This window comes from Lepus europaeus, chromosome 1 (genome assembly GCF_033115175.1).
Source record: "Lepus europaeus isolate LE1 chromosome 1, mLepTim1.pri, whole genome shotgun sequence".
Taxonomy (NCBI): domain Eukaryota; kingdom Metazoa; phylum Chordata; class Mammalia; order Lagomorpha; family Leporidae; genus Lepus; species Lepus europaeus.
In genome coordinates, this window is record NC_084827.1 from 136,242,203 (window position 1) to 136,269,263 (window position 27,061).

Sequence of the window (27,061 nt, forward strand, 5' to 3'; positions counted from 1 at the left end):
ATATTTTAGATGATTAGAATACTCTGAAAATGTTACTTCTGTACTTTGAGACAAAAAGTACTATTTTTTTTAAATCTGGAACAATTTTTCAATTTGTTATTACTGTCCACTTGTTGCTCTGATGATTAATGATCAGTTTATATTCTGACTTGACATTAGGAAATATCACTTACATCAATGACAAGTGCTTCCACAGGTCTGTGCTGCCCAATCAAAGCAATGACATCATTCTTATATATAATGAACTTGCCTACGTTTTCTTGCCAGTTTCCTTTCCATCGTTTCATTGTCATGATGATCACTATGAAATATAAGCCTCTTACCCATAAGTTGAATGACCTCAATTCCCCTCCACATTCTTCTTTAGTGCATGATATGTTCATTTTACTTTTTAACATCTTTCATGTTTTAGCAAAGTAGTCATTTAAAATGCATGCAGAGCTGGAAAGTAAATTACCAGGGTAAAGGGCACTTCAAGATGATTGAAAATTGTGCCCCATGAGCTGTTGCCTTTGCTATTTCACAGTTAGAGTCACTGAAAAGGTGTTAGAAATAAGATTTCACAAGTAAATATAGCTATGTATTGTGCATATTTTCTGTTTCTATATACTTTTCTTTAATATTTTTATATGATGATCTTCAATGTAGTAAAATCTGAAATAAACAATGCCATCTATAGCAAACAGTTGCAAGAGTTAATATTGTAACAGATACAAAACACTCAGGCACCTAATTGAAGTTTTATACTTCATATTTTATACTTTATATTTTCATGTTTTGATGATATCCTTTCATATAATAATTATTCTTTACTATGTTGCTTACAGATGTTGATTCCACAAGCACTTTCAATAGGTTACTTGTACATATGTGTGTGTGTGTTTTCTAGAAAAACAACCATTTTTTTAAGATAAAAAAATCAGAATTTTGATTATCAAAACCAGTAGTTATCCAGAGATAGTCTTGAGCATAATAGCTGGCTACAGTTACAAGAATATGATATTTATAAAGGAGTGTACATTTTAATATTGTTATGTTCGGTTACCTTTCCTTTTTGGCAATCATTTTTTTTTTCTACAAACTTGATGCAATTTGGTAAATGTGCACCATATTCATGTGTTTTTCATAGGTTGAAATTTTTGCCAATTATGATATCTGCCATTTCTCAAAACATGCGTTTTTGAATATTGCCAATTAATAAGTCAAAATAATAATCTGAGCTTCTGAGTTTGAGAAAACCTTCCAAAATTGATATATTTGATTAGGTATTTTATGAATATTTCATCATTCATTTACCTGGACCTATCTCTAGAACAGACCTCTAAAAACATGAACCAAAGAGGGACTCTAAGAAGGACCCTAACAGCAACCAGTCAGTAATACAGTAGTAGAGACCTTCTGTGTTACTCAGGAAAGAAAGTAAGAACATGGATGAGAAAGACATGGGGTCAAGAAATGCAAAGATGAAAAAGATTCTTCATGGCATGTTTGGCAAAGCCAGAGGGTGCCAAAGGTACATTTTAAAAATTACACCCTTTAGCTCCAGTTCAGTATTATAGATGTCACAAGTGTAATCACTGTGATTTTATCAGGATCAAATTTTGACCACAGGGTATGTAATAAAGAGTATTATGTGACTGGAAACCAAAGTCCAGAGGAAGAAATCCTCAACTGACAGTGTGAGCCAAGCTATGGTCAAAAGGATCACAATTCATTTTGCTTTCTAACAAATTTGTTTTTAATAATTTATTTTTGTGTTAATTTGCTTGAAAAGCAGAAACAGACCTCCTGTCTGCTGGTTCATCTCCAAAATGCCTACAATAGTCAAAGACTAATTTTCCAGGCCAATGTCAGGAACCTGGAATATCCAGGTCTCCCATATGGATGACAGGAAGCCAAGTACTTGTGCCATCGTCACCTGCCCATCAACACCTGCCCTCATAACCAATTTTAAAACTTCACTTCTTAATATAACATGACATTGCTGAATAGAGAAGACCCAGGCAAATATATTGCTATCTATTTATGCACGTTATCAGATTACCTCATTGTACTTTAATGTGGGGAAAGGGAACTACACCATACTCTATTAAAATTTACAAATTTTCTGGGCAGCAGATCTTACAATAGTCACAGCACTACCCTCACAATGATAGGTCAGATAACTTTATGCAAGTGAATTTATGTAAAATAATGTACGTGTTAGCCTGGAAGAAAGTGGCCCATTAAAACTTCATCATATTGCTCCTTTGTCTTGAATTCTACAAAATTAAAGCAGATTGTAGGAAATATTAGAAATTTCAGTTTTATGATCAGTTCAAATATTTCTCCCTCATGAAAGGATTTAGATGGTTTCACATATTTTCTGCTCCATTATATTATATTTTATTTAAATATCAAAAAGTACAAATTTCAAGGAATTTAGCTTTTTTTCTACAAAGATTTACATTTATTCATCTTGCCTATGGGCTTATAAACACATCCTCATCTTATTTGGACATAATAAGGATTTTTAATATAAAGTCCATGAATGGACTGGTACTACCCAGAAATGTTATGCAAAATTTTAGGTGCATAAAATAAAGTTTTTATGGGGAGAGACTCAAAATGCTTAGACAACTTTTGAAGGGATTAAAACTATTTTTTTAAAGAAAACATTTATTTATTTATTATTATTTATTATTCATTTATTTATTTAACATGCAGAGAGAGTAAGAGAGAGAGAGAGAGAGATTTTTCATCTGCTGGTTCACTCTTCAAATACCCACAACAGTCAGAGGAGTAGGCTAGGATGAAGAATGAAGCAAGGAGATAGAAACTCCTTCCAGGTCTTCCATGTGCATGGCGAGAAAACAAACAGTTGAGCCATCATCAGCTGTCTCCCATGATCCTTAGTAGAAAGCAGGATTGGAGCTGTGGAATAGCCAGGGTTCCAGCCAGACACTCTGATATACAATGTGGGCACCCAAAGTGGCAGCTTTACCCACTATGACACAATTTTGCCCCTAAAAATACTATTTTTTATATAAAATTGTATGGATACATAAATGTATGTATGATTTTGTTGGCCTTTCAATTTATTTAATCAGCTGTTTTCTTGTTTATTTTTCTTTCAATTTATTGGCATTAAGTTTTGAAAATTTAAATTAGTTGATAACATTTTAGATCCCAACATGTTAACAAGTTGTTTTAAAAATACAGTTAAAAATTTGTGATACTACTTCTAAAGACTAAATCTGATTTTGCTCATTATAAAATGGATTATTTCCCAGCAATGAAATTCCATTTACCAATCCAATATTCATTATTTTTTTAAGAATTATTTTATTTATTTTAAAGACAGAGGTACAGAGATTGGTAGAGCCAGAGAGACAGAGAGGTCTTCCATTCCGCTGGTTCACTCCCCAAATGACTGCAATGGCTAGAGCTGAGCTGATCCGAAGCCAGGATCTAGGAGCTTCTTGAGGGTCTCCCATGTGGGTGCAGGGGCTCAAGGACTTGGGCCATCTGCTGCTGCTTTCCCAGTCCATAGCATTGAGCTGGATAAGAAGAGAAGCAGCCAGGACACAAACCGGTGCCCACATGGGATGTCGTGCTGCAGGCTGGGGTTTTAACCCACTGCGCCAGAATGCCGGCCTGCAATTATTGTTTAAGAAAATGGTTTTCAATATCTCAAATACAATCTGAAATTTAGGGAATATATTATTTAACGTTAGAATAGCAGAATAATCTTTGATTTTTTTTCACTTTTTGCAGAAATTATGTCACTTTTAAATGCATAATTCATTTCTGTGTAATTATTTCACTATCTTTAGTTATTTTATTATCCCTAATCTTCACCCTGATTGATGGTAATTACCTTATATTTTAAAATGAATCTAGATTACAATTAGATACAGAATTAGCATTTTTGTTGGGTTGAGTTTTTCTTTTTTTAAAATTTTATTTAAGGTACACAATTTCATGTATTTCCTATATATGCAGATTTAGGAACATGGTGATTCTTCCCACCCTATCCTCCCTCCAGTCCATGCTCCCACCTTTGTTTCTCCTCCCTCTCCTAAGCCTACTTGTGCTTTTACAAAGATCTATTTTCAGTTTACTTTATACTCATAAGTTTAACCCTACACTAAGTAAAGAGTTCAACAAGTGGTATGAAAAAAAAAAGCACTGTTCCTCAACAGTTAAGACAAGGATGTAAATAATCATCAAATCTCAAAATGCGAATTACACTCTTATATATTACATTTTAGGTTCTCTATTAGTTACCACAGATCAGGGAAAGATATATGGCAGATATTTTTTGGGGACTGGTTTATTTCCAGTTGTATCCATTTTTAATGTTTTTCTTACACAATTACATTGTAAGAAGTAATATTTGGATCACACTTTTCTAGGACTGCTCATTTTAACTGTCACATATCCCAAATTTAATTTTCCTAGTCTTTTTATGCAACTAACTCAGTTGACATTCTTACAAATAATTCCACCTCCCCAAGATAGAAAAGTTAGATACATGAAGAGCAGATTAGAATAATAATTATTTTCCATTTTATATTTTAAGAAATATTTTAGTATAATAACTTATCAGCTGAGACAGTGAGGATTATAATTAAAGTTAAATAACATGATTTGGTACAACTTCCAATTTCCTAATTGCCATTTCAAATAGCTAAGTGAACATCAAAATGTCACATTCTAAAAGCCACCAAACTCTTAACACTTAAATTGTCAACAGAAAAAAAGGAAAATTTCCCCTCATTCCCATATATCACTTCTATTTCATAGTGCAACCAAGATTTAAATGTATTTTAAAATATGCATAAACCTGAGTGTTAAAATAAGAAAGGCCGTCTACTATATACAAACATGAGCTGTGTTGTCATCTAGAACAGAGTGACTCAATGAACCATCTATTGAATTGATAGTATCTTTCTTTCCTGGAGCCAAACAGTCCAAAGAGAATTTGACAAAATTGTTTTTTGAACACCCTGAGGAATTTGTTGTGTTAGAATTATCTGTACTTAGAGCATAATAACAGAGTATTAATGCAATCATTTTCATTGTTCTTCAGCAAACAATGAAGAATTAAGAAAAGAGAAAAATATGAAAAATATAGGAAGATTATGCTTGGAATTACTAGAAACACTTGGCAAACCTGAGGATATATAAAATTTATGTGATACACTGTCTAAATTTTCTTTTCATCAGACATATATTTTGAAAGAACACTTTTTAACTAGGCATTTTGACTTTTATAGGTTATTATTTGTGTCCTTTTTCAGGATAAAATACTTTTATTCATAATTTAATATAATAAAAACTAATACTAATATTAGCTAGCTACTAGGCAAGTATTAAATGTGTGGTACATATATGTGTTAATTTGTTTAAATTACACTATTACTGATGAGTTAGATAATATTATTCATTTTGATTTTATAGAAAGGAAACTGAGGTATAAGTGTATCAGCAGGTAAACTCTGGAGGTGGAATATGGATCCAGGAAATCTTTTTTTTTTCTTTTCTTTTTGACAGGCAGAGTGGACAGTGAGAGAGAGAGAGAGACAGAGAGAAAGGTCTTCCTTTGCCGTTTGTTCACCCTCCAACGGCCGCCGTGGCCGGCACGCTGAGGCCGCGCTGATCCGACGGCAGGAGCCAGGTACTTATCCTGGTCTCCCATGGAGTGCAGGGCCCAAGCACTTGGGCCATCCTCCACTGCACTCCCGGGCCACAGGAGAGAGCTGGCCTGGAAGAGGGGCAACCGGGACAGAATCCGGTGCCCCCGACAGGGACTAGAACCCGGTGTGCCGGCGCTGCAAGGTGGAGGATTAGCCTGTTGAGCCACGGCGCCGGCCTGGATCCAGGAAATCTAAATTGAGATACAAGGCTCTTAAAAATTAGTATGTTCCGTTCTCAATATATAATTATTCCAACATCATGAGTGAGTGTGTGGTTTCCATTTAGAATGAATACATAAAATTCATCTATATACATACATTTTTTTAGAGTGGTCAGCATTGCAGCCAGTTGAGCTACTGCTTATGGAATCTTATACTGGAGTTCCAGGTCAAGTTCCAGATGTTCCACTTTTGATCCAGCTTCCTGCTAAAAATGCGCCTGGGAAGGCAGTAGATGATGGTCCAAGTGCTTAGGTCCCTGTCAACCATGTGGAGATCAGAATGGACTTCATAGCTCCTATCTTTGCCAAGACCCAGACCTGACAGTTGCAGCCTCTGGAGAGTGAACTATTGGATAGAATATCTCTCAGTATCTCTTTTATCTCTCTCTGTTTCTGTATCTCTCCAATGTTTTTCTGACACTGCAATTCAAATAATAAATAAATAAATAAATATATCTTTTAAAAATAAATTAATGTAGACTACTCCTGGCCAATATGGTGATAAGTAGCAAGAAGAAGGTATATAATTCTCAATCATGCATCAAAATAAAAATTTTAGAAACAACAGGTAAATAAAACATTATTTCTACAAATTAAGAAGTAATTCTTTCCAAACATTAATATGGTTTCACCTGTATATATTTGGAGAAATTTAGCAGTGCAGCCATTGAATTGTTTCCTTTGTAGAAAAAAAAAATTACTACTTAAAAAAATACCAATTTGAATTTTTCACGTTATCTACTTATTTCACATTATCTACTGTGAACTTCTGTAACTGTGTACTCTCACTTGAATTGGCAAGCCAATTAACAAAACATTTTCAAAATATTCTCTTTTATATTCTTTTAATATCTGTGGAATCTGTACTGATGTTACATTGTCCATTCTTGATAGTGACAATTAAGTGTGCCTTCTCTCTTTTTAAGTGATCAGTTTATCAAATTTTAGAATAGGCATTTATTTTCATATGAAGTGCTGACATATATTGAGTATAATAATTTCTAGTTTTCTTTATTTCTTCTTTAGCCTATAGTCATGTAAAAGAATGTTATTTAGTTTCCTAATATTTCAAAATGACTTTCCATTACTGATTTGTAATTTAATTATACCAGATCAGATAACATAGTTTGTATAAAAAGTTACTTTAAGTGCATTGTGAATAATTTTAAATCACAGAATTTGAAAGATGTTCCATGTCATTATATAGAAAAATATTTTGGTTTTGATTGGAGTTGATTCCTTTAGCTACTTGGAGTGTCCTGTGTTTCCATATTAATTTCAGCATCATTTTTTATATATGAGAAGAATGTCCTTGGTATTTTGATTGGTATCACATTAATACATTTGCAAGTGTTGAACCATCCCTGCATATCAAGGGTAAATACCACTTGTTCCAGGTGAATGATCTTTCTGATGTATATTGTTGGATTCAATTGGCTAGTATTTTCTTGAGGATTTTTGTGTCTGTTTTCATTAGGGAAATTGCTCTGTAGTTCTCTTTCTCTTTGTATCTTTTTCATGTTTAGCAGTTAAGGTGATGTTGGCTTCACAGAAGGAATTTGGGAGGATTTCTTCCCTTTGAATTATTTTGCATAGCTTGGGAAGAACTGGGGTTAGTTATTCTTTAAATGACTAGCAAAATTCAGTAATGAAGTTATCTAGTCCTGGGCTTTTGTTTTTTTGGGAGAGTATTTATTACTGATTCAATTTCTGTGTTGGTTATTGGTCTGTTTAGGTGTTCTATGTTTTCATGGCTCAATTTAAGTAGGTTGTATATGTCCAGGAATCTATCCATTTCTTCTAGATTTCTAATTTGTTGGAATACAGCCCTTTGAAGGAATTTCTGATGATTATTTTTATTTCTGTGGTTGGTGCCTGTTACTACATTTCCTTTTTCATCTCTAATTTTATCTATTTGGATCCCCCCCCCTTTTTTTTTTGGATAGTTGTGTCAATTTTGTTTATTTTTTCTCAAGAAACAAGCTCTTCATTTTGCTGATCTTTTTATTTTTTTCAATTTTGCTTATTTCTCCTCTAATTAAAATTATTTCTTTTTTCCTACTATTTTGAGGTTTGGTTTGCTGTTGTTTTTCTAGGTCTTCAAAATGCATTGATAGTTACTTTAGTTGGTACCTTACCAAATTCTTCATATAGGCATCAATTTATATAAACTTTCCCCATAACACTGATTTTGCCTTATTTCCTGTTTCTTTTTAAATTTTTTTTTTTATTTTTGACAGGCAGAGTGGACAGTGAGAGAGAGACAGAGAGAAAGGTCTTCCTTTGCTGTTGGTTCACCCTCCAATGGCCGCTGCGGTAGTGCGCTGCGGCCGGCGCACCACGCTGATCCGATGGCAGGAGCCAGGTGCTTCTCCTAGTCTCCCATGGGGTGCAGGGCCCAAGCACTTGGGCCATCCTCCACTGCACTCCCTGGCCACAGCAGAGAGCTGGCCTGTAAGAGGGGCAACCGGGACAGGATTGGTGCTCCAACCGGGACTAGAACCTGGTGTGCCGGCGCCGCAAGGTGGAGGATTAGCCTAGTGAGCCGCGGCGCCGGCCTATTTCCTAGGTTTTAATATGCTGTATTATCATCTTCATTCATTTCAGGATATTTAATTTTTTTTATTTCCTCAAAAAAACACTGTTCATTCAAGAGCATGTTGTTCAGTGTCCAATTTTTTGCATATGTTCTAAAGATTCTTTAGTTGTTGATTTCGAGCTTTGTTCTATTGTGGTCAAAGGAGATGCATGGCATGATTTTTATTTTTTGAATTATCTGAGACTTTATGACCTACCATGTGGTCTATCCTAGGGAACATTACATGCACTGATGAGAAGAATGAATATCCTGCAGATGTAGGATAAAAAGTTCAGTAGATATCCGATTGGTCCACATTGCTGAAAGTGGGATATTGAAGGTCCCCATTACTATTGTATGGGAGTCTCCTTTTAAATCCATTAACATTTCTTTTAAATAGCCAGGTACCTGTAATTAGATGCATATACACTTATAGTCACATCTTCCTGTTAAATTGATCTCTTAATCATTACATAGTGCCCTTCTTTGTCTCTTTTAACAGTTTTTGTGTTAGTCTATTTTTTCTGATATTAGGATGGCTACATCAGCTATTTTTTTGGTTTCTGTTAGCATGGAATCTTTTTCCATTCTTTTATTTTCTGTCTGTGTGCCTCTTTGTTAGTGAGATGTGTTTCCTCTAGCCACCAAATAGATGGGGTTTGTTTTTTATTCGATTCAGCCAATCTGAGTCTTTTAACTGGGAGTTGAGGCCATTTACATTCAAGGTGACTATTGATGAGTAATCACCCTGATGTATTTCCATAAATATTTCCATTGTTTACTTTGGATTTACTTTTACTTTTACTCGGAGATTCTCTGCCTTCACCATTCATAGTGATTACCATGTTTTTGTGTCTGTGTGTAGCATATCCTTAAACATCTTTTGTAAGGCTGGACAAGTAGTGACAAATTCTTTCAATTTTTGTTTGTCATAGAAGATCTTTATTTCATCTTCACTCATAAATGAGAGCTTTGCATGGGACTGTATTCCAGGTAGAGAGTTTTTTTCCTTAAGGCTTGGAATATGTTTCACCATTCTCTCCTATTCTATACAGTTTCTGATGAGAAGTCTGCTTTGTGTCTAATTGCAGATCCTCTGACAGTAATCTGGTATTTCTCTCATGCAAATTTTGGAATATTTTCTTTATGTTTTTCTGTAGAAAGTTTTACTACAATGTGTCATGATGAGAATATTTTTGGTCTTGTCTCTTATGAGTTCTATGTGCTTTCTGTATCTGGATATCCCTTTATTTTTCCAAATGGCGGAATTTTTCTGTGATTATTTCACTAAAATACATTCTAATCCATTATCTCTTTCTACTCCTCCAGTAACTCCTAAGACCTGTATGTGGGGTCATTTGATAGGATCCCATAAATATCCAAAATGGCTTTTTAAATTTCTTCTTTCTTTTCTTCTTCTTTCTTTTCTCCTTCATCTTCATCCTCTTTCTCATCCTTCTTCTTCATTTTTTTTTTGATATGATTGTAAAATTTCCAGTGATTTGTCTTCTAACTCAGTTATTCTTTATTCTGCCTCACTGAGTCTGTTAAGGCTATCCACCACATTTTTTTTGATCTATTGAGTTCTTGATTTCCAATATTTCATTTTGATTTCTCTTTAAAATCTCAATTTTATGGGAAAATTTTTCATTCATGTCATGTATGGATTTCTTTAGTTTATGAATTTACTTTTGATTACTTTTTCAATCTCTTTATCTTCCCATTGTAGTATTGAAGTTTTATTGTATTCTGTTAGGGGCATTATGTTGTCTCCCTGATTCTTATTTCTTGAAGTCTCGCTGATTCCTGTTTCTAATTATTATTAGGCATTTGTGGAGATACTTGTTTTTTTTTTTTTTTCTGTGAAGGCTCTTATCTTTGGACTATGCCTCTGTGGCTTAGTAGAGTGTCTGCTCTTTCAGGGAACACCCAGAGGCATGGGCTGGCTGTGGCCAGGGAGCTCTGTTCAGTGCTCCAGGGTGAGGGGAATGTTCAAAGTGATACCCATGTTGAGTGTGTAAATCTCCTTTTTTTTTAAATCAGAAGGGAGATGTTTTCTGCTTTGTTGGCATATTCTCAAGCTCACCTCTTCTCTTCAAAGGAGACGATTACCTAGGTGCTAGCCATAGTGGGTACAATATTCATTCATGGAAGAAACATTTATAAAATTATCTTCCCATAGACTAGAGCAGTAAGATCCCTGGAAGCTTTCTTAATAATGATCAAGCATTTAAGATTATTATATTAATTTAATGAATTGACATCTATATTATTTTGAATACACTTATTCTTTACTGATAATATTTTATTTGAAAATATATTCTGATTTTGTTATAATATTTTAGCTTCTTTTGATTAGTTATTAATGTTTTATTTTTTGTGTAATTTTACTTTTGACTTCTTAGTATGTTTATATAGAACAGAATAGGAATCCAAGTAAAATGAATATAATGATTGTCTTGAATATAACACTAATGATACTAAAAAATCCTCAGTAACCAAAACATAATAGTCTAATATGACATTTTAAAGTAGAAACATAAAAAAATCCATGATTAAGTAAATAATTTTCTTATTTTTTATTTGACAGGTAGAGTTATAAACAGTGAGAGAGAGACAGAGGGAAAGGTCTTCCTTCCATTGGTTTACTCCCCTAATGGCTGCCAAGCCTGCCCTATGCTGATCCGAAGCCAGGGACCAGGTGCTTCCTCCCAGTGGGTGCAGGGACCCAAGTACTTGGGCCGTCTTCCACTGCCCTCCTGGGCCACAGCAGAGAGCTGGCCTGGAAGAGAAGCAACCAGGACAGAATCCGGCACCCAAACCAGGACTAGAACCTGGAGTGCTGGAGCTACAGGCGGAGGATTAGCCTAGTGGGCCATGGCGCTGGCCAGTAAATAATTTCCTTAAAGATGAAATTAATTTATCTTTTTTGTATCTGGTTCTAATATATTCTAATACAGCATCAATATATGAAATCAGCTTCTAAGTAAAAGAGCGTAGTTGGGACTGTATTTATATTCAATGATAATTTCTCTGAGTTTTAATTGGTGTGCTTACATCATTTATCTTTCACGTGCTGGACTGAAATCTACCATACCACTATTAGTTTTCTGCTTATTCTATTTGAGGTTTTTGATTGTGTTTTCCTTTTCTGATTTACTTTGGTATTTTTTCATTGTATATTTTGTCACTTTATTTCCTTTTGAGGTTACCTGTAATACCTATTTTTGGTTTCTTAGTGATAACTTTGGGCCTTGTTTTGTATACATGTTTACTTGTTACACATATATTTTGTTAATATTATAGAACTCGCATATTATGTCACAACCTTGCCAGAGTACATTTACATTTCCTATTTCTAGAAGACATATAATTATTCTGATAAATTTCACTTTTATATGTTATGAATTACAGAATATATAGCTAATGTTTTTGTTTTAAACAATAATCTTTGAAAGATCTAAATAATGATGCCTTCTATATTTATCAACAAAGTGAGTTTCCTTGTGCCCTTCACTTACATGTAAAAATTAATTTTAAAAAATTATTTCATTTATTTATTTGAGAGGTAGACTTACAGATAGTGAGAGGGAGAGGAGACAGAGGGAAAGGTCTTCCTTCTGCTGGTTCACTCTCCAAATGGCCACAATGGCCAGAACTGTGCCGATCCGAAGTCAGGAGATTCTTTCAGATTTCCCACATGCAAGGACCCTAGCACTCGAACCAGCTTCTACTGCTTTGCCCAGGCTACAGCAGAGAGCTGGATTGGAAAAGGATCGGGGCCAGCGCAGTGGCTCACTTGTCTAATCCTCTGCCTGGGGCGCCGGCACCCTGGGTTCTAGTCCCGGTTGCTCCTCTTCCAGTCCAGCTCTCTGTTGTGGCCCGGGAGGGCAGCGGAGGATGGCCCAGGTGCTTGGGCCCTGCACCTGCAAGGGAGACCAGGAGGAAACACCTGGCTCCTGGCTTCAGATCTGTGCAGCACGCTGGCCTTAGTGGCCATTTGGGGGAATTAACCAATGAAAGGAAGATCTTTCTTTCACTGTCTAACTCTGCCTGTCAAAAAAAAAAAAAAAATAAGGAAGAGGAACAGTCAGGACTAGAACTGGTGCCCATATGGGATGCTGGCACCACAGGTTTAGGATTAACCTATTGCAGCACAGCACCAGCCCCAAGATTGATATTTTTGCTTGATATAATTTACACCTGAAGATATCATTACACCTGAAGAATTTCTTTTTACACTTCTTGTTATCCAGGTCTTTCAGTAATATATGTCTGAAATCCTTTTCTGTAAATGAGTACATTTCCTATGGTTGCTTTTAAGATTTTATTTTCTTCAACTTGACATAAACAATTGATTATAGTGCACTCTAATTCACTTTACTTTATATTTCTTGTGTTTGGCACTTATTGATTCTCCTGGAAATGTGAGTTAACAATTTGTACTTTTAATTTGAGCATTTTTTACTCAAATATTTTTATGTCCCTCCCTTCATTCTCCCATCAGAGAATGAACTGTGCACAAATTCCCCACAAGTTTCTACTTATAATTCTTACTTTTTGTATTTTTTTTCTTTTCTGTTTCATTTTTAATAGTTTCCATTATTATATTTTCAAGGTCATAATATTTTTTTCTGTGACAATACTTGTTATTTCCATCCACTATAAATTTATTTCAAACATCAAAACATATGCTGTAACCATTTATTAGTTCTTTGTTATTTCTTAGTCTGCTTCTTTTGATTAATTCTTCACTTCACTATGAGCTATAGTTCCCTGATTTTAGAATGAATGACATTTTCTTGTATGATAGACATTTTCAATTTTACCTTATTAGAAGAAGGAAAGAATGATTAAATAATAGTTTTGTGTTATTTTTTGTCCAGTTCATGATGTTTATTTGCCCAAAGATTAACTCAGCACAAGCTTTTTTCCATTTATGGATTTGGGATGTATATCTTGCAAAATTTCTTTATTTCTTAATTAGTTTTCTCTTTAATCTTTGAATTCAATAACCTCATGAATATATCTCATTAAATGTTTTCCTCATAAATACTAACATATTTATTGCAGGATTTCAATCATAGCATCAAGTCAGTTTTTTTACATCATATTATTTAGGTATGTTACTTTACATGGTACATAATAAACATAGGCTTCTGATGAAATGCAGTGTGTGTTAAAGAGAAGGAGAGAGAGAATATAGGAAAAGAAAATGGCTGCTCAAAAACCCAGCTATGATGGATATGTTACATGTACCTAGTAGATTTTTGTTTATTTGTCCTTTCTTACTTTAGCAGGTGTTATTATCCTGTGCCTAAATGACTGTAAGTTACCATATGAGAATTGCAGGAGGCAGCAGGGAAGGGGAGGAGGCAGGGGAGGGAAAAAGAGGAGGAGGGGGAGGAATTAGAAGCAAAGAAAATGAAGAAGATGGGGAGAAAACAATGTAAGTATAAAGAAAAGAGAAGAGATAAATGAAAAAGTAATGTTAAGTCTGCTAGTTGTAACAGATCCACAACTGAGATTGTATTTTTGCATCGCCCTGAGACACTGAGGACACAGTATGTTAGATGTAACCTATCTAGTTACAGGGTGGGAATCATTCTAATAACATGTAATGGCATGAAATTGTGATGTTTAATGGAAATGATATTTTTACATATAGGTTTTCTCTGTCATATCAAGTGATACATACAGTTTAAAAGTTTTAGATAAAGTGCAATTAAATGTTGACATATCTAATCACAGGTGACAGAAATTAACCTTAAACTTGCTTAAGCAAAGTGAAGATTCTAATAAAACTGTCACAAACAACAACAATGGGCTCACCTATTCTTTTCTGTTTTCTCTGATCTCAATCTGTGTTCCACATATGGATATTCAGGGAAGTAACTATCTGACTTGGCTTTTTTATAGTGTAAGAATTTTATTTTAAAGATTTATTGTTTATTTTCTTGAAAGGTGGATTTACAGAGAGAGAGGGAGAGAATGAGAGAGAGAGAAAGAGAGATTTTCCATCTGCTGATTCACTCCCCAAATGGCTGCAATGGCTGGAGCTGGCGCAGTCCAAAGCCAGGAGCCAGGAGCTTCTTCTGGGTCTCCCACATGGGTTCAGGGGCCCAAGGATTTGGGCCATCTTTCACTGCTCTCCCAGTCACATCAGCAGGGAGCTAGAACAGAAGTGGAGCAGTTGGACTCAAACCAGTGTCCATATGGGATGCCAACAGTGCAGGCAGTGGCTTAACCTGCTATGCCACAGCGCTGGCCCCAAGATGAGGAATTTAAGGTTGGCAAATTGTGGGTCACTTGTCCATTGATCTTCACAAGAAAAAGAAGTGTGGATAGGAAAAGGAGCTCTAAATAATTCACATGTTGATTAGGGTGCTGTCACCAGAAACAGTAGAAGTATTTGGAGAAGAAAATAAAATAAAACAAAGCTTATTTCCCATTATCAATCATTGGTTGTTTAACAGCATCCTTCCACTATATCAAGGTGAAAATGCTACACTTTTATAACTTACTTATATTTTTTTCTGAGAAAATGGGAGCCCCAAATTCTACCATAAAGTTAGAGAAAGTGAGAAATGCACACAAACATATGATGAACAAAATTAATAGTAACACATTAGGTGTTGAAAACATCATGATGAGGCAATGTGGTGCGTTTAGTCAGACTACTGTGCATATTTCCGATCTTTACCCTCTGAATTCTGTGGTGTCTTTAATCAAAGCTTGCGTTTCCATTGACATACCATCTGCACCAAGAAAATATAGTTTGCTTGTACTACTTTCTTTCTCAACAGACCTGTTTCCTAGGTAGAAAAGAGATTCTTTTGTTGAATAAGAGCATCTATCATTGTTTAAAACAGAATTCCAGAAGTGACAGGTATCTTATTTAGATAAGGTGACACATTACAGCTTCCTTACCCCTCCTCTTTCTTATACAGTGAGATCTATATAGAGGCAAAATTACTCTATCAGACCAAGGATCAAAGTCAGTTCTTATCTTCCAAGTTTTATATTTTATATCCCCTTGGATTCATCTTCTCGCTATTTGAAGGACTTTTGAAGTGGATTTCTGATTTCTGTTGGTTACATTGAGTGACAATGCTGAGTGAAATTATTTTTTAAAGAAAGGTTATTGGCAAGAATTGTAGTGCTTCTGAAATGCTGTTACAGGCTGTTAAGAATTGGATTAAAAAAGAATGAGATAGCTCTGAATGTCAGTGTTCACTATTTAAAATACATTTAAAGTCTTTCTAAACTTTCAATTCATAGAGAATTTCATATTGGACATGAGGAAATACCATTCCTGATGTTTTATTCCCTGGATTGTGACTATGCAGCAAACCCCTAATTAATTGATAAAATAGGATGCTATGAGCCTTTCTCTGCTTATATTGATTTAGTTGTTTTAAGCGATGTGATATACATATGCAAAATAATTCTTATGTGAATAATATTTATTTTAATATACAAAATCTAAATAAAACTAACTCCTGGGAAAACCATAAAGAGAGAAAATATATAGATAAATGTACACAATAGAAAATTGCTTTTCTTTTTATTAAAATATGGCACTGCATAATCCATATAATTGATAAAACTCATCTTTTAGTTGAGATAGAATACTTGCCTAGGTCATCTGATATAGGGTTACAAAAAGACATGGCAATTCCCAGGCTACAGTCTCACTGGACTGGCTCATTATAATTAAATAAAGTCATTTCCTAATTCTTCTTAAAATGTGAGTATTCTACTAGGGAAACTGATGGTGAGTTTTAATAATGAAATGCTTCAGATTTGCATTGGGATAAGTGTTGACAGAAGGGTGAAAATCTTACTGTTCAATTTTTCTCTCAAAATATTTTATTAGTAGAATAAATATTCATGTAAATATACAACTATAACAAAAAGAAATAATCTTTCATCTACAATAAAACCCAGAAATTTTCAATATATGTATATATTTAATATTTATTTATTTATTTGAAAGTCAAAGTTACACTGAGAGAGAAGGAGAGGCAGAGAGAGAGAGAGAGAAAGTCTCTCATCTTCTGGTTCATTCCCTAGTTGGCCGCGACAGTCAGAGCTATGATGATCCAAAGTCAGGAGCCAGGAGCTTTCTCTGGGTCTCCCACGTGGGTTCAGGGGCCCAAGGACTTGGGCCATCTTCTACTGCTTTCCCAGGCCATAGAGAGAGCTGGATCAGAAGTAGATCAGTGGAGACTTGAACTGACGCCCATATGGGATGCCAGGACTGCAGATGGTGCCTTTACTTGCTATACCACAGTGCTGGCCCTTAATATATTTTTGAATATCCTTTGTTTTCAGTCTTTTGTTTTAAAAAAGAATTATCTGTTTTGTAAAATATATTCTAATAATAGTTTCAAATGAATGAGAAATGTGTCTAAAAATATAGCCCAGCATTTATAGAAGGAAATCATTAATTCTGACTAAGCACATTTGCAGAAATCTTTGTCCATATAAGTATATTGTAGAATATTTGAATGGATAGAAAAATATGTTTATTAGATAAAATGTATATAAAATATAATATAATATAATATAATATAAGCATTTTGAAAGAGAAGCAAGAAAATTCCCTGCTGTGAAATCTGAGGCCTATACATCCCCTTCTTTTCTAAAATTTCCTCAATTATTGACTTATATAGTAAAATTTTATTTTTACATCATTTATGTTTTTAGCGTGTCTATTCTGACCTTTATGTTTCAGATTGTTTAATATGAATTCTATCATTAAAATGAAATATTAGTTATCACTGATCTATTATCAAAACTTTTCCACTCCTTCTCATTTGTTTTATAGCCCTCAGGTGATTGCATAATGTTTGTAATTAATATTTACCAATATCTTCTCGTGTCTACGATTTTTGTTATGCTTTCATCCCTTTGTGTGGCTGCTTGTTGGCTTTACTTTTATTATTTTATTTATTTTATTTTTTAAAGATTTATTTTATTTATTTGATAGCATAAAGAGCTCCACGGACCCAAAGCCAGGAGCCAGGAGCTTCTTCTGGATCTCTCACCTGGGTGCAGGGGCCCAAGGACCTAGGCCATCTTCTACTGCTTTCCCAGGCTGTAACAGAGAGCTGGATAAGAAGAGGAGCAGCCGGTATTAGAACTGGCGCCCATATCAGATGCCAGTGCTTCAGGCCAGGGCATTAACCTGCTGTGCCACAGCGCTGGCCCATGGTTTTACTTTTGTCAACAGTCTTAGCTAGTTGTGGGATACCAGATTCAGGTTTTCCCTCCGAACTTCATAGATTGGTCCACTGTTTTATGGGATTAAATATTGCTTTAGATTATTTTGAAGTCAATTTTACTTTTTTCTCCTATTAAATCATACATGAGATGATGACTTAAGAATTATTTCCTGAATCTTAAAGGTCAATAAATTAATGGAGTTATAGAAATATTTTGAGAATTTATTTTTTTTAAAAAACTTATATTTAATAAATATAAATTTCAAAAGTACAACTTTTGGATTGTAGCAGTTTTCCCCCCCATAACCTCCCTCCCACCTGCAACCAACTCATCTCCCACTCCCTCTCCCATCCCACCCCTCATTAAGATTCATTTTTAACTATCTTTATATACAGAAGATCAACTTGGTATATACTAAGTAAAGATTTCAACGGTTTGCACTCACATAGATATACAAAGTATAAAATAATCTTTGAATACTAGTTTTACGGTAAGAATTCCTGTAGAATTGTTTTCCTGAGAACTTCAACTTTTGTTGGATATAAAAGGTTTGCATAAGTGATACAGGGGCTGGTGTTGTGTGCATTTGGCTAAACTGCTGCCTGCGACACCACCATCCCACAGTGAAATGCCAGTCTGAGTCCAGGCCACTCCGCTTCCAATCCAGCTGTCTGCTAATGTAACTGGGAAGGCAGTGAAAGGTCACTTGACTTTTTGGCCCCTGCCACATATGTGGAGAACAGGATGGATTTCTCTTCTCTTGTTTATAGCCTGCCCAGTCCTGGCTGTTGCAGTCATTTTGGGAGTAAAGCACTGGATGGAAAATATCTTTCTCTCTTGCTTCCATTTCCTCCTCTTTCTCTTTTCCTCTCCCTGTCCCTCCCACTCTTTGATCACTCTGCCATTCAAATAAATAGATGTTCAAAAAAATTAAAAAAGGATAAAGCAATGACACATGCATTTGTAGGATAAAAGAGAAGGAGAAGACCCACAAATGGGAAAGGTCACGTGAAAAATTGATCATATTGCCCTAGTTACACAACACATGGGGCTACCAAAATATGGCATAGTCAAGAAAGGATACTTCCCTAGAGTCTATAGGCTCTGGCCTTGCCAACAGCTTCTGGCCTGCAGAATTATTAGGCAATAAATTTCTGTTATTTTAAGACACCAAATGTGTGATAATTTGTTTTTGCATGTCTAAGAAGATAAAGTTATGAAATTTCACAACACCATTATTGAAAAGCTCCCTACTTTCCTTACATTTCTTTATATCAATCAATAGGCAGCTTAATAATGCATGCGTTTCTTCCCATTCTGTCCAAATTCTCTAGCCTTATGAGCGGACATAAGGGTGGTGAAAGGTAAGATGCAATTGAAAAGGTCGTGACCCAAAGGCACAAGCCCAGCTAAAGACTGAGATTTCATTATAGGCATTTTCCCTCCCTTACATCTTACCGCTTCATCAACAGTGCTCCATTATAATTGCAGTAGAATGGCAGTGAAAGAGCTACTGGAAGCAGGCTCTATCCAAGTAGGAGTTACTGGAAAAGCTTAAAGAAAACAGGAGACACAAAACCAGGAACATAGGAGAATTTGGAGCCTCTGACATTTGCTGCTAAGCAAACAAAAAAATACGACCTATGTCCTAGCCAAATTAACAGTAGATATTAGATAAGGAAAAATACCAAAGTTTTTCAAAAAACAGTTAAAAGACATGCCAAAAGTAGCCTGAAATGCAAATGTTATAATTAGATCTTGAATCAGATATGATATAGATATCATAGATACCAGATAGGAATTTAAAATAATCTATATAATTTAAGAGCTATAATGGAATGAAAATACAAAATGCAATAAGAGGTGATTAAACTGACACATTAGAGCTCCAAGAGAGATTCAGAAAGAAATATTAAAAATTAAAAACTTGGGGCCAGCATTGTGACACAGCCAGTTAAGCTGCTGCCTCTAACCCTGGTATCCCACATGTGTACTGGTTAAAGTCTGATCTAGCTCCCTACTAAAGGCTTTAGCAAAGCTGCAGGAGATGGCCTAAATACTTGAACCACTGCCACCCATGTGGGACATCTGGAAGAAGTTCCTGGGTCTTGGCTTCAGCTTGGTCCAGCCCTGGCCATTTGGGAGTAAACCAATAGATGCAAGATTTCTCTCTCTCTCTCTCTTTCTCTCTCATCGTGTGTGTGTGTGTGTGTGTTTGTCTCCCTGTCTCTAACTCTAACTTTCAAATAAATAAATAAATAAATCTTTTTAAAAATTTAGAAAAAGAAATAAACTAAATTGTAAAAGCAAGGAAGACATTTAACATTGAGAACAATATTGATGGGCCATTGTTTAACTGGACAAATATTAGCAGCAAAGATAAAGAGAACTTGATAATAGTTAAATATAAATTTGTCAAACAGGAGTGATAAGAGAAAAAAATGATAAAAATAGAGCATACAGTAAGTTTTGGAGAATTTCACAGAAGTGTGTATATATAATTGTAATTATATATGTATATATATATATATATATATATATAATTGTAATAGCCAAAGAAGAAAGAGATGAATGAGTAGAACTAATATATTAAGTAAAACTGGAGAAGAATTTCCAAAATTTCCACAGAGCAGAGAATAATAAAAATTCATGTAGGAAACATGTTTTGAAAATCTATTCATATATCTTTATTTCTTCAGGATATCATAACAATCATAGAACCAGCAATGGCTTAAATAGCAATAAAACATTGTTCACATTTGGGGTCTGGAAGTCCTCCTTCAGGATGCCAGAAAGATCAGATTGAAGCTGGGGCTTTCTTCATCACTTGCATATGGGACTCCAAAAGGCAGGGTAAAAGGACGAAAGCTTGCAGGAACTTATTTTAACAAGAGAATTAGTCTCATCTAAGGGTCCCCCTCCCATCTATATTTAATTATCTCTCTCTGATACAACTTTATTTATTTATTTTTTTTGACAGGCAGAGTGGACAGTGAGAGAGAGAGACAGAGAGAAAGGTCTTCCTTTGCCATTGGTTCACCCTCCAATGGCCGCTGCGGTTGGCGTGCTGCGGCCAGCGCACCGCGTTGATCCGATGGCAGGAGCCAGGTACTTATCCTGGTCTCCCATGGGGTGCAGGGCCCAAGGACTTGGGCCATCCTGCACTGCACTCCCTGGCCACAGCAGAGAGCTGGCCTGGAAGAGGGGCAACCGGGACAGGATCGGTGCCCCGACCGGGACTAGAACCTGGTGTGCCGGCGCCGCAAGGTGGAGGATTAGCCTAGTGAGCCGTGGCGCTGGCCCCTCTGATACAACTTTAAATATTATAACATTGAAGTTAGGGCTTCAGCATAAGAATTTTTGAGAATATAATTTATTCCCTAGCACTATTCCATCCATATTCAACATGTAGAAAAATCAAAAACAAAACAAAAATCCAAGGTTGGGTGTTGAGGGATCCCATACCTAATAAGAAAAATGTTCTAAGAGTTACAGCAGATTTTCCAATAGAAATCTTGTATTTAAGAAGAAAATGGAATAAAATATTTAAAGAATTGAAAGAAAAAATAGTAACAACATCTGTAATTTAAATTCAATGAAGTCAGTCTTCAAAATGAAAGACAAAGATATTCTTAGGTAAACAAGAATTTAGATAACCCATTGCCATTAGGCTTGTTGTCCAAGAAATGTTTAAAGCTCCTCTTTGAGAATGAAAATGAAATAAGTGAGAAGCATAAATCTAAATAAAGACAGGAAGATATTAAGTGAAGGGATAAGCAAAAGAGAAATAAATAATTCCATTTTCCTTTTTCTTACTTCTAAAGGAAACTGTTCCAAATAATATGTGAAAAGAATAGTAGTGATATCATAAGTGACGCACAGGGATTTGGAATGCTATGGTAATAGGTATTGTCACCATGAAACCCATGAAACGGCAGGTTGCTATTTGAAGGAAGATTCATATTAGTTAAATATGTGTGTTTCAACCTCTAGCACAATCAGTAGAACATTGTTAAAACCTGTGTAACTTACATGATAAAAGAGGGGATGAAATGGAATCATATACACTGTTCAATCAAATCAAGAGACCACAGAAAAAGAGGGGGACAATTAAAGGAGAGAAAAAAAAAACAAGAAATAAAAGTTACTCATGCCATGAATATTATCCACCTATGCTTATAATTCCTTTAAATGTGAAAGGTCTAAATATAGCAACCAGAAGAAGCTAGAGCAGCTATTTGACTTTCCAACAAAGCAGAATTCAGAACAAAGAAAATTATCAAGAATAAGTTGGGGATTTTCCTCCAGGGAAATTCAAATAAAAACCACAACTAGATATCCCCTTAGCCTTTTTAGAATGCCTACTGCTATATATATATATATATATATATATATATATATATATGCCATATATATATATATTTTTTTAATTGACATAGTGGGTAAAGCCAGTGCCTGCAGTGACAGCATCCTATATGGGCACTGTTCATGTCCCAGCTGTTCCACTTATGATCCAGCTGTCTGCTATGGCCTAGTAAAACAGTAGAAAATGCCTCAAGTCCTTTGGCCCCTGCATCTAAGTGGGAGACCTGGAAGAAGCTCCTGGTTCCTGGTTTCCAATTGGTGCAACTCTGGCTTTTGTGGTCTTCTGGGGGAATGAATCAGTGGATGGAAGATAAATCTGTCTATTTTTCTCTCTCTCTGCCTCTGCCTCTGCCTATCTGTAACTCTGCTTTTCAAATAAATAAATAGGCCAAAAACATGTGGACATGGAGAAAGGAGAATTCATATATACTGTTGGAAGGAAGATAAATTCATATAGTCACTATGGAATACAATGTGGTATTGGTGGGTAGAGAGTTTTTGAGGAGTGGGATACCTCCTAGAAGTTGTTCCCTTTATGAAGGGCAGATGTGAGACCCCCAACCTACCCACAGTGAAAGGGGTGGAACTCACCCAACCAGGCCATTGATCAAGGGAAGGATTTTAGATATGAAATGTTGGTTTGTTAATACAATTCTTGCTGATTTCACTGCAGAGAAATTTCCATGTTTCTTCTTCAGCCCCTTGCATACATATTGTCTCATGTGTATTTAGCTACCTTAACAGATTTACACCCAAAAGACATGAAATCATTGTATCAGACAGACACTTTCTCTACCATATTTACTGTAACACTATTAACAATATCTAAGATATATAATCAACCAAGGCATCCATCATCAGATTAAAGAACAAAGACATGTGATATACATACATATACAATGGAAAGTTATTGACTATAAAAAAGCTATGAAATTTTGTCTTTCACAGCAAAATCGATGAAACAAGAGGGCAACATGTTACAAAAGATAAGCATGAAACAGAAAGGCAAATACCATATATTTCCCTCATATGTGGAGTATCCTCAATTTTAACACAGAACATGTTGACTGGAGGCTGGGGTTGGGGAGACAAAGCGAGTTTGGAAAACCTGTACCAAATCATTTAGTTCAAGGGACTAAGTTCCTAGCATTACACAGCATGTAAGGTGATGGCAGCTAATGATAACCTAATTTATACTGTAAGAACAAATAGAAGAAAGAAGCTCCAAGACTCCAATCATAAGGTGATACCAAAGAAGGAGAAATGTTGATCATCCTAATTTAATCAGTAGCACATTGTATACATATTTTGAAATGTCACAAAGTAGCCTCCACATATGTAAAATAATTAATAACCATTTTTAGAAAAAAAGCAATAAAAAGGGGGCATAGCAAAATGATGTTAGCATTCTTTAATGTATTTTCTTACGTAACAGTTTGTCAAAAATATGAGCTAAAAATGATGAAAGTACACAAGAAGAAATGGATAACCCCATTGTAGATGGGGCCTTCAAAACTCCCTTTTAATAATTGATAGATTGGGGCCAGCACTGTGGTATAGTTGGTTAAGCCAGCATCCCTTATGGCTGCTCCACTTCCAACTCAGCTCCCTGGCTCCCTGCTAATGGCCTAGAAAATTAGTGGAAGATGGCCCAACTGCTTGGGCCTCTGCAATGTAGGAGACCCAGAAGAAGCTCCTGGCTCCTAGATTCTCATCAGCCTAGCTCCTACCTTTGTGGTCATTTTTGGGTGTGAGACAGAAGATGGAAGACCTCTCCCTGTTTCTCCCTCTCTGTCTGTAACTTTGCCTCTCAAACAAATAAATAAACCTGTAAAAATAATAGATCAAGAAGACATAAGATTCATAAGAACATATGGCTCATTGTTACCGAGCTTGATCTAATTTAGGTTTTTTTTTTTTAAAGATTTATTTATTTATTTGAAAGTCAGAGTTACACAGAGATAGGAGAGTCAGAGAGAGAGAGATAGAGAGGGGTCTTTCATCCGATGGTTCACTCCCCAATTGGCCGCAATGGAGAAAGTTGAACTGATCCGAAGCCAGGAGCCAGGAGCCAGGAGCTTCTTCCAGGACTCCCACGTACGTGCAGGAGCCTAAGGACTTGGGCCATCTTCTACTGCTTCCCCAGGCCATAACAGAGAGCTTGATTGGAAGAGGAGCAGCCGGGTCTTGAACTGGCGCCCATATAGCGTTAACCTGCTGGGCCTCAGAGCCAGCCCTGATCTAACTGAGTATTACAGAATAATTCAAACAATAGCTGAAATAAAAATTCTTCTTAAGCTTTAGGGGAATATTTTCAAGACTAACCACATTCTGGGCTGTGAACACACACTTTAACAAATTTTAAATAGCATATGTAATTCAAAGTGTGTTCTCAGACACACTTTGGAATTAAAGTAGAAATAAGTAACAGAAAGACACATAGGATATCACAAAATACTTATAAATAGCATATGAATGAAGGAAACTTCTAAAGAGAGAGTAAAAAAAAATCAAAATTAAACATAAAATGCAACAATCACAAAGTTGTGGAAACAGTAAAAATTGTGGCCTGTGGGAAATCTTTATCACAAGCAATCATATATTTTGCATGGTTTAATATCATAACATAAGTCTCTTTTCTTAGGAAATTAGAAAACAAGCAAATTAAGCATAAAGCAAGGAGAACATAAGTGAAAAACGCGATGGAAATCAGTGAAACTGAAAAGAAGGAAATAAGAATTACAGAATGGTTTTTTTGAATTATAAATAAAATTGATAAAACTTTAGTAAAATTAGCTAAGAAAAAAAAAAGTAGACACAAGTTAACCAATATCAGAAATTAAAGCTTCATGAGTATGCATTCCACAAGCGCTGAAATGATAATATAGTAATAAAATAATACCTTGTTCCTCCCCAAACTTACAACTTAGGTGAAGTTACAAAAAAATCCTTAACAGATAGAAAGTATCAAACTCATAAAAAAGGAGATAATTTCTATGACTTCCTGGTTCAATTTAGGTAGGTTGCATGTGTCCAGGAATCTATCCATTTCTGACAGATTTCCCTGTTTGCTGGCATACAAGTCCTTGTAGTAATTTCTGCTGATTTTTTTTTATTTCTGTGGTGTCTGTTGTTACGTTTCCTTTTTCATCTCTGATTTTATTGATTTGGGTCTTTTCTATTCTTTTTTTTTAGTTAGTTGGGCCAATGGGGTGTCAATTTTCTTTATTTTTTCAAAATACCAGCTCCTTGTTTGGCTGATTTTTTGTAACTTTTTTTGGATTCAATCCTGTTAATTTCTTCTCTGATTTTAGTTATTTCTCTTCTCCTACTAGATTTCGGTCTGGTTTGCTGCAGATTTTCTAGATCCTTGAGATGAATTGAAAGCTCATCTATTTGGTGCCTTTCCGATTTCTTGATGTAGGCACCTATTGCTATAAACTTTCCTCTTAACACTGCTTTTGCTGTATCACATAGGTTTTGGTATGTTGTGCTGTTATGCTCATTTACTTTCAGAAAATTTTTGATTTCCCTTTTAATTTCTTCTATGACCCATTGTTCATTCAGGAGCATGTTGTTCAATCTCCATGTGTTTGCATATGCTCTAGGGATTCTTGAGTTGCCAATTTCCAACTTCATTCCTTTGTGGTCCGAGAAGCTGCATAGTATGATTCTAATTCTTTTGAATTTGCTGAGACTTGCTTTATGGCCTAGTATGTGGTCATTCCCAGAGAAGGTTCCATGTAGTGCTGAGAAGAATGTAAATGCTTTATGTGTAGGATAGAAAATCTAAACAGACCCATAACTGAGACAGAAATTGAAACAGTAAAAAAGGCCCTCCCAACAAAGAAAAGCCCAGGACCAGATGGATTCACTGCAGAATTCTACCAGACATTTAGAGAAGAACTAACTCCAATTCTTCTCAAACTATTCAGAACAATCGAAAAAGAGGGAATCATCCCAAATTCTTTCTATGAAGCCAGCATCACTTTAATTCCTAAGCCAGAAAAAGATGCAGCATTGAAAGAGAATTACAGACCAATATCCCTGATGAACATAGATGCAAAAATCCTCAATAAAATTCTGGCCAATAGAATGCAACAATACATCAGAAAGATCATCCACCCAGACCAAGTGGCATTTATCCCTGGTATGCAGGGATGGTTCAATGTTCACAAATCAATCAATGTAATACACCACATTTAAAAACTGCAGAAGAAAAACCATCTGATTATCTCAATAGACACAGAGAAAACATTCGATAAAATTCAACACTCTTTCATGATGAAAACTCTAAGCAAACTGGGTATGGAAGGAACATTCCTCAATACAATCAAAGCAATTGATGAAAAACCCACTGTGAGCATCCTATTGAATGGGGAAAAGTTCGAAGCATTTCCGCTGAGATCTGGTACCAGACAGGGATGCCCACTCTCACCATTGCTATTCAACATAGTTCTGGAAGTTTTAGCCAGAGCCCTCAGGCAAGAAAAAGAAATTAAAGGGATACAAATTGGGAAGGAAGAACTCAAACTATGCCTCTTTGCAGATGATATGATTCTTTATTTAGGAGATCCAAAGAACTCTACTAAGAGACTATTGGAACTCATAGAAGAGTTTGGCAAAGTAGCAGGATATAAAATCAATACACAAAAATCAACAGCCTTTGTATACACAGGTAATGCCACAGCTGAGAAAGAACTGCTAAGGTCAATCCATTTCACAATAGGTACAAAAACAATCAAATACCTTGGAATAAACTTAACCAAGGACGTTAAAGATCTCTACGATGAAAATTACAAAACCTTAAAGAAAGAAATAGAAGAGGATACCAAAAAAATGGAAAAATCTTCCATGCTCATGGGTTGGAAGAATCAACATCATCAAAATGTCCATTCTCCCAAAAGCAATTTATAGATTCAATGCATTACCAATCAAGATACCAAAGAAATTCTTTTCAGATCTAGAACATATGATGCTGAAAT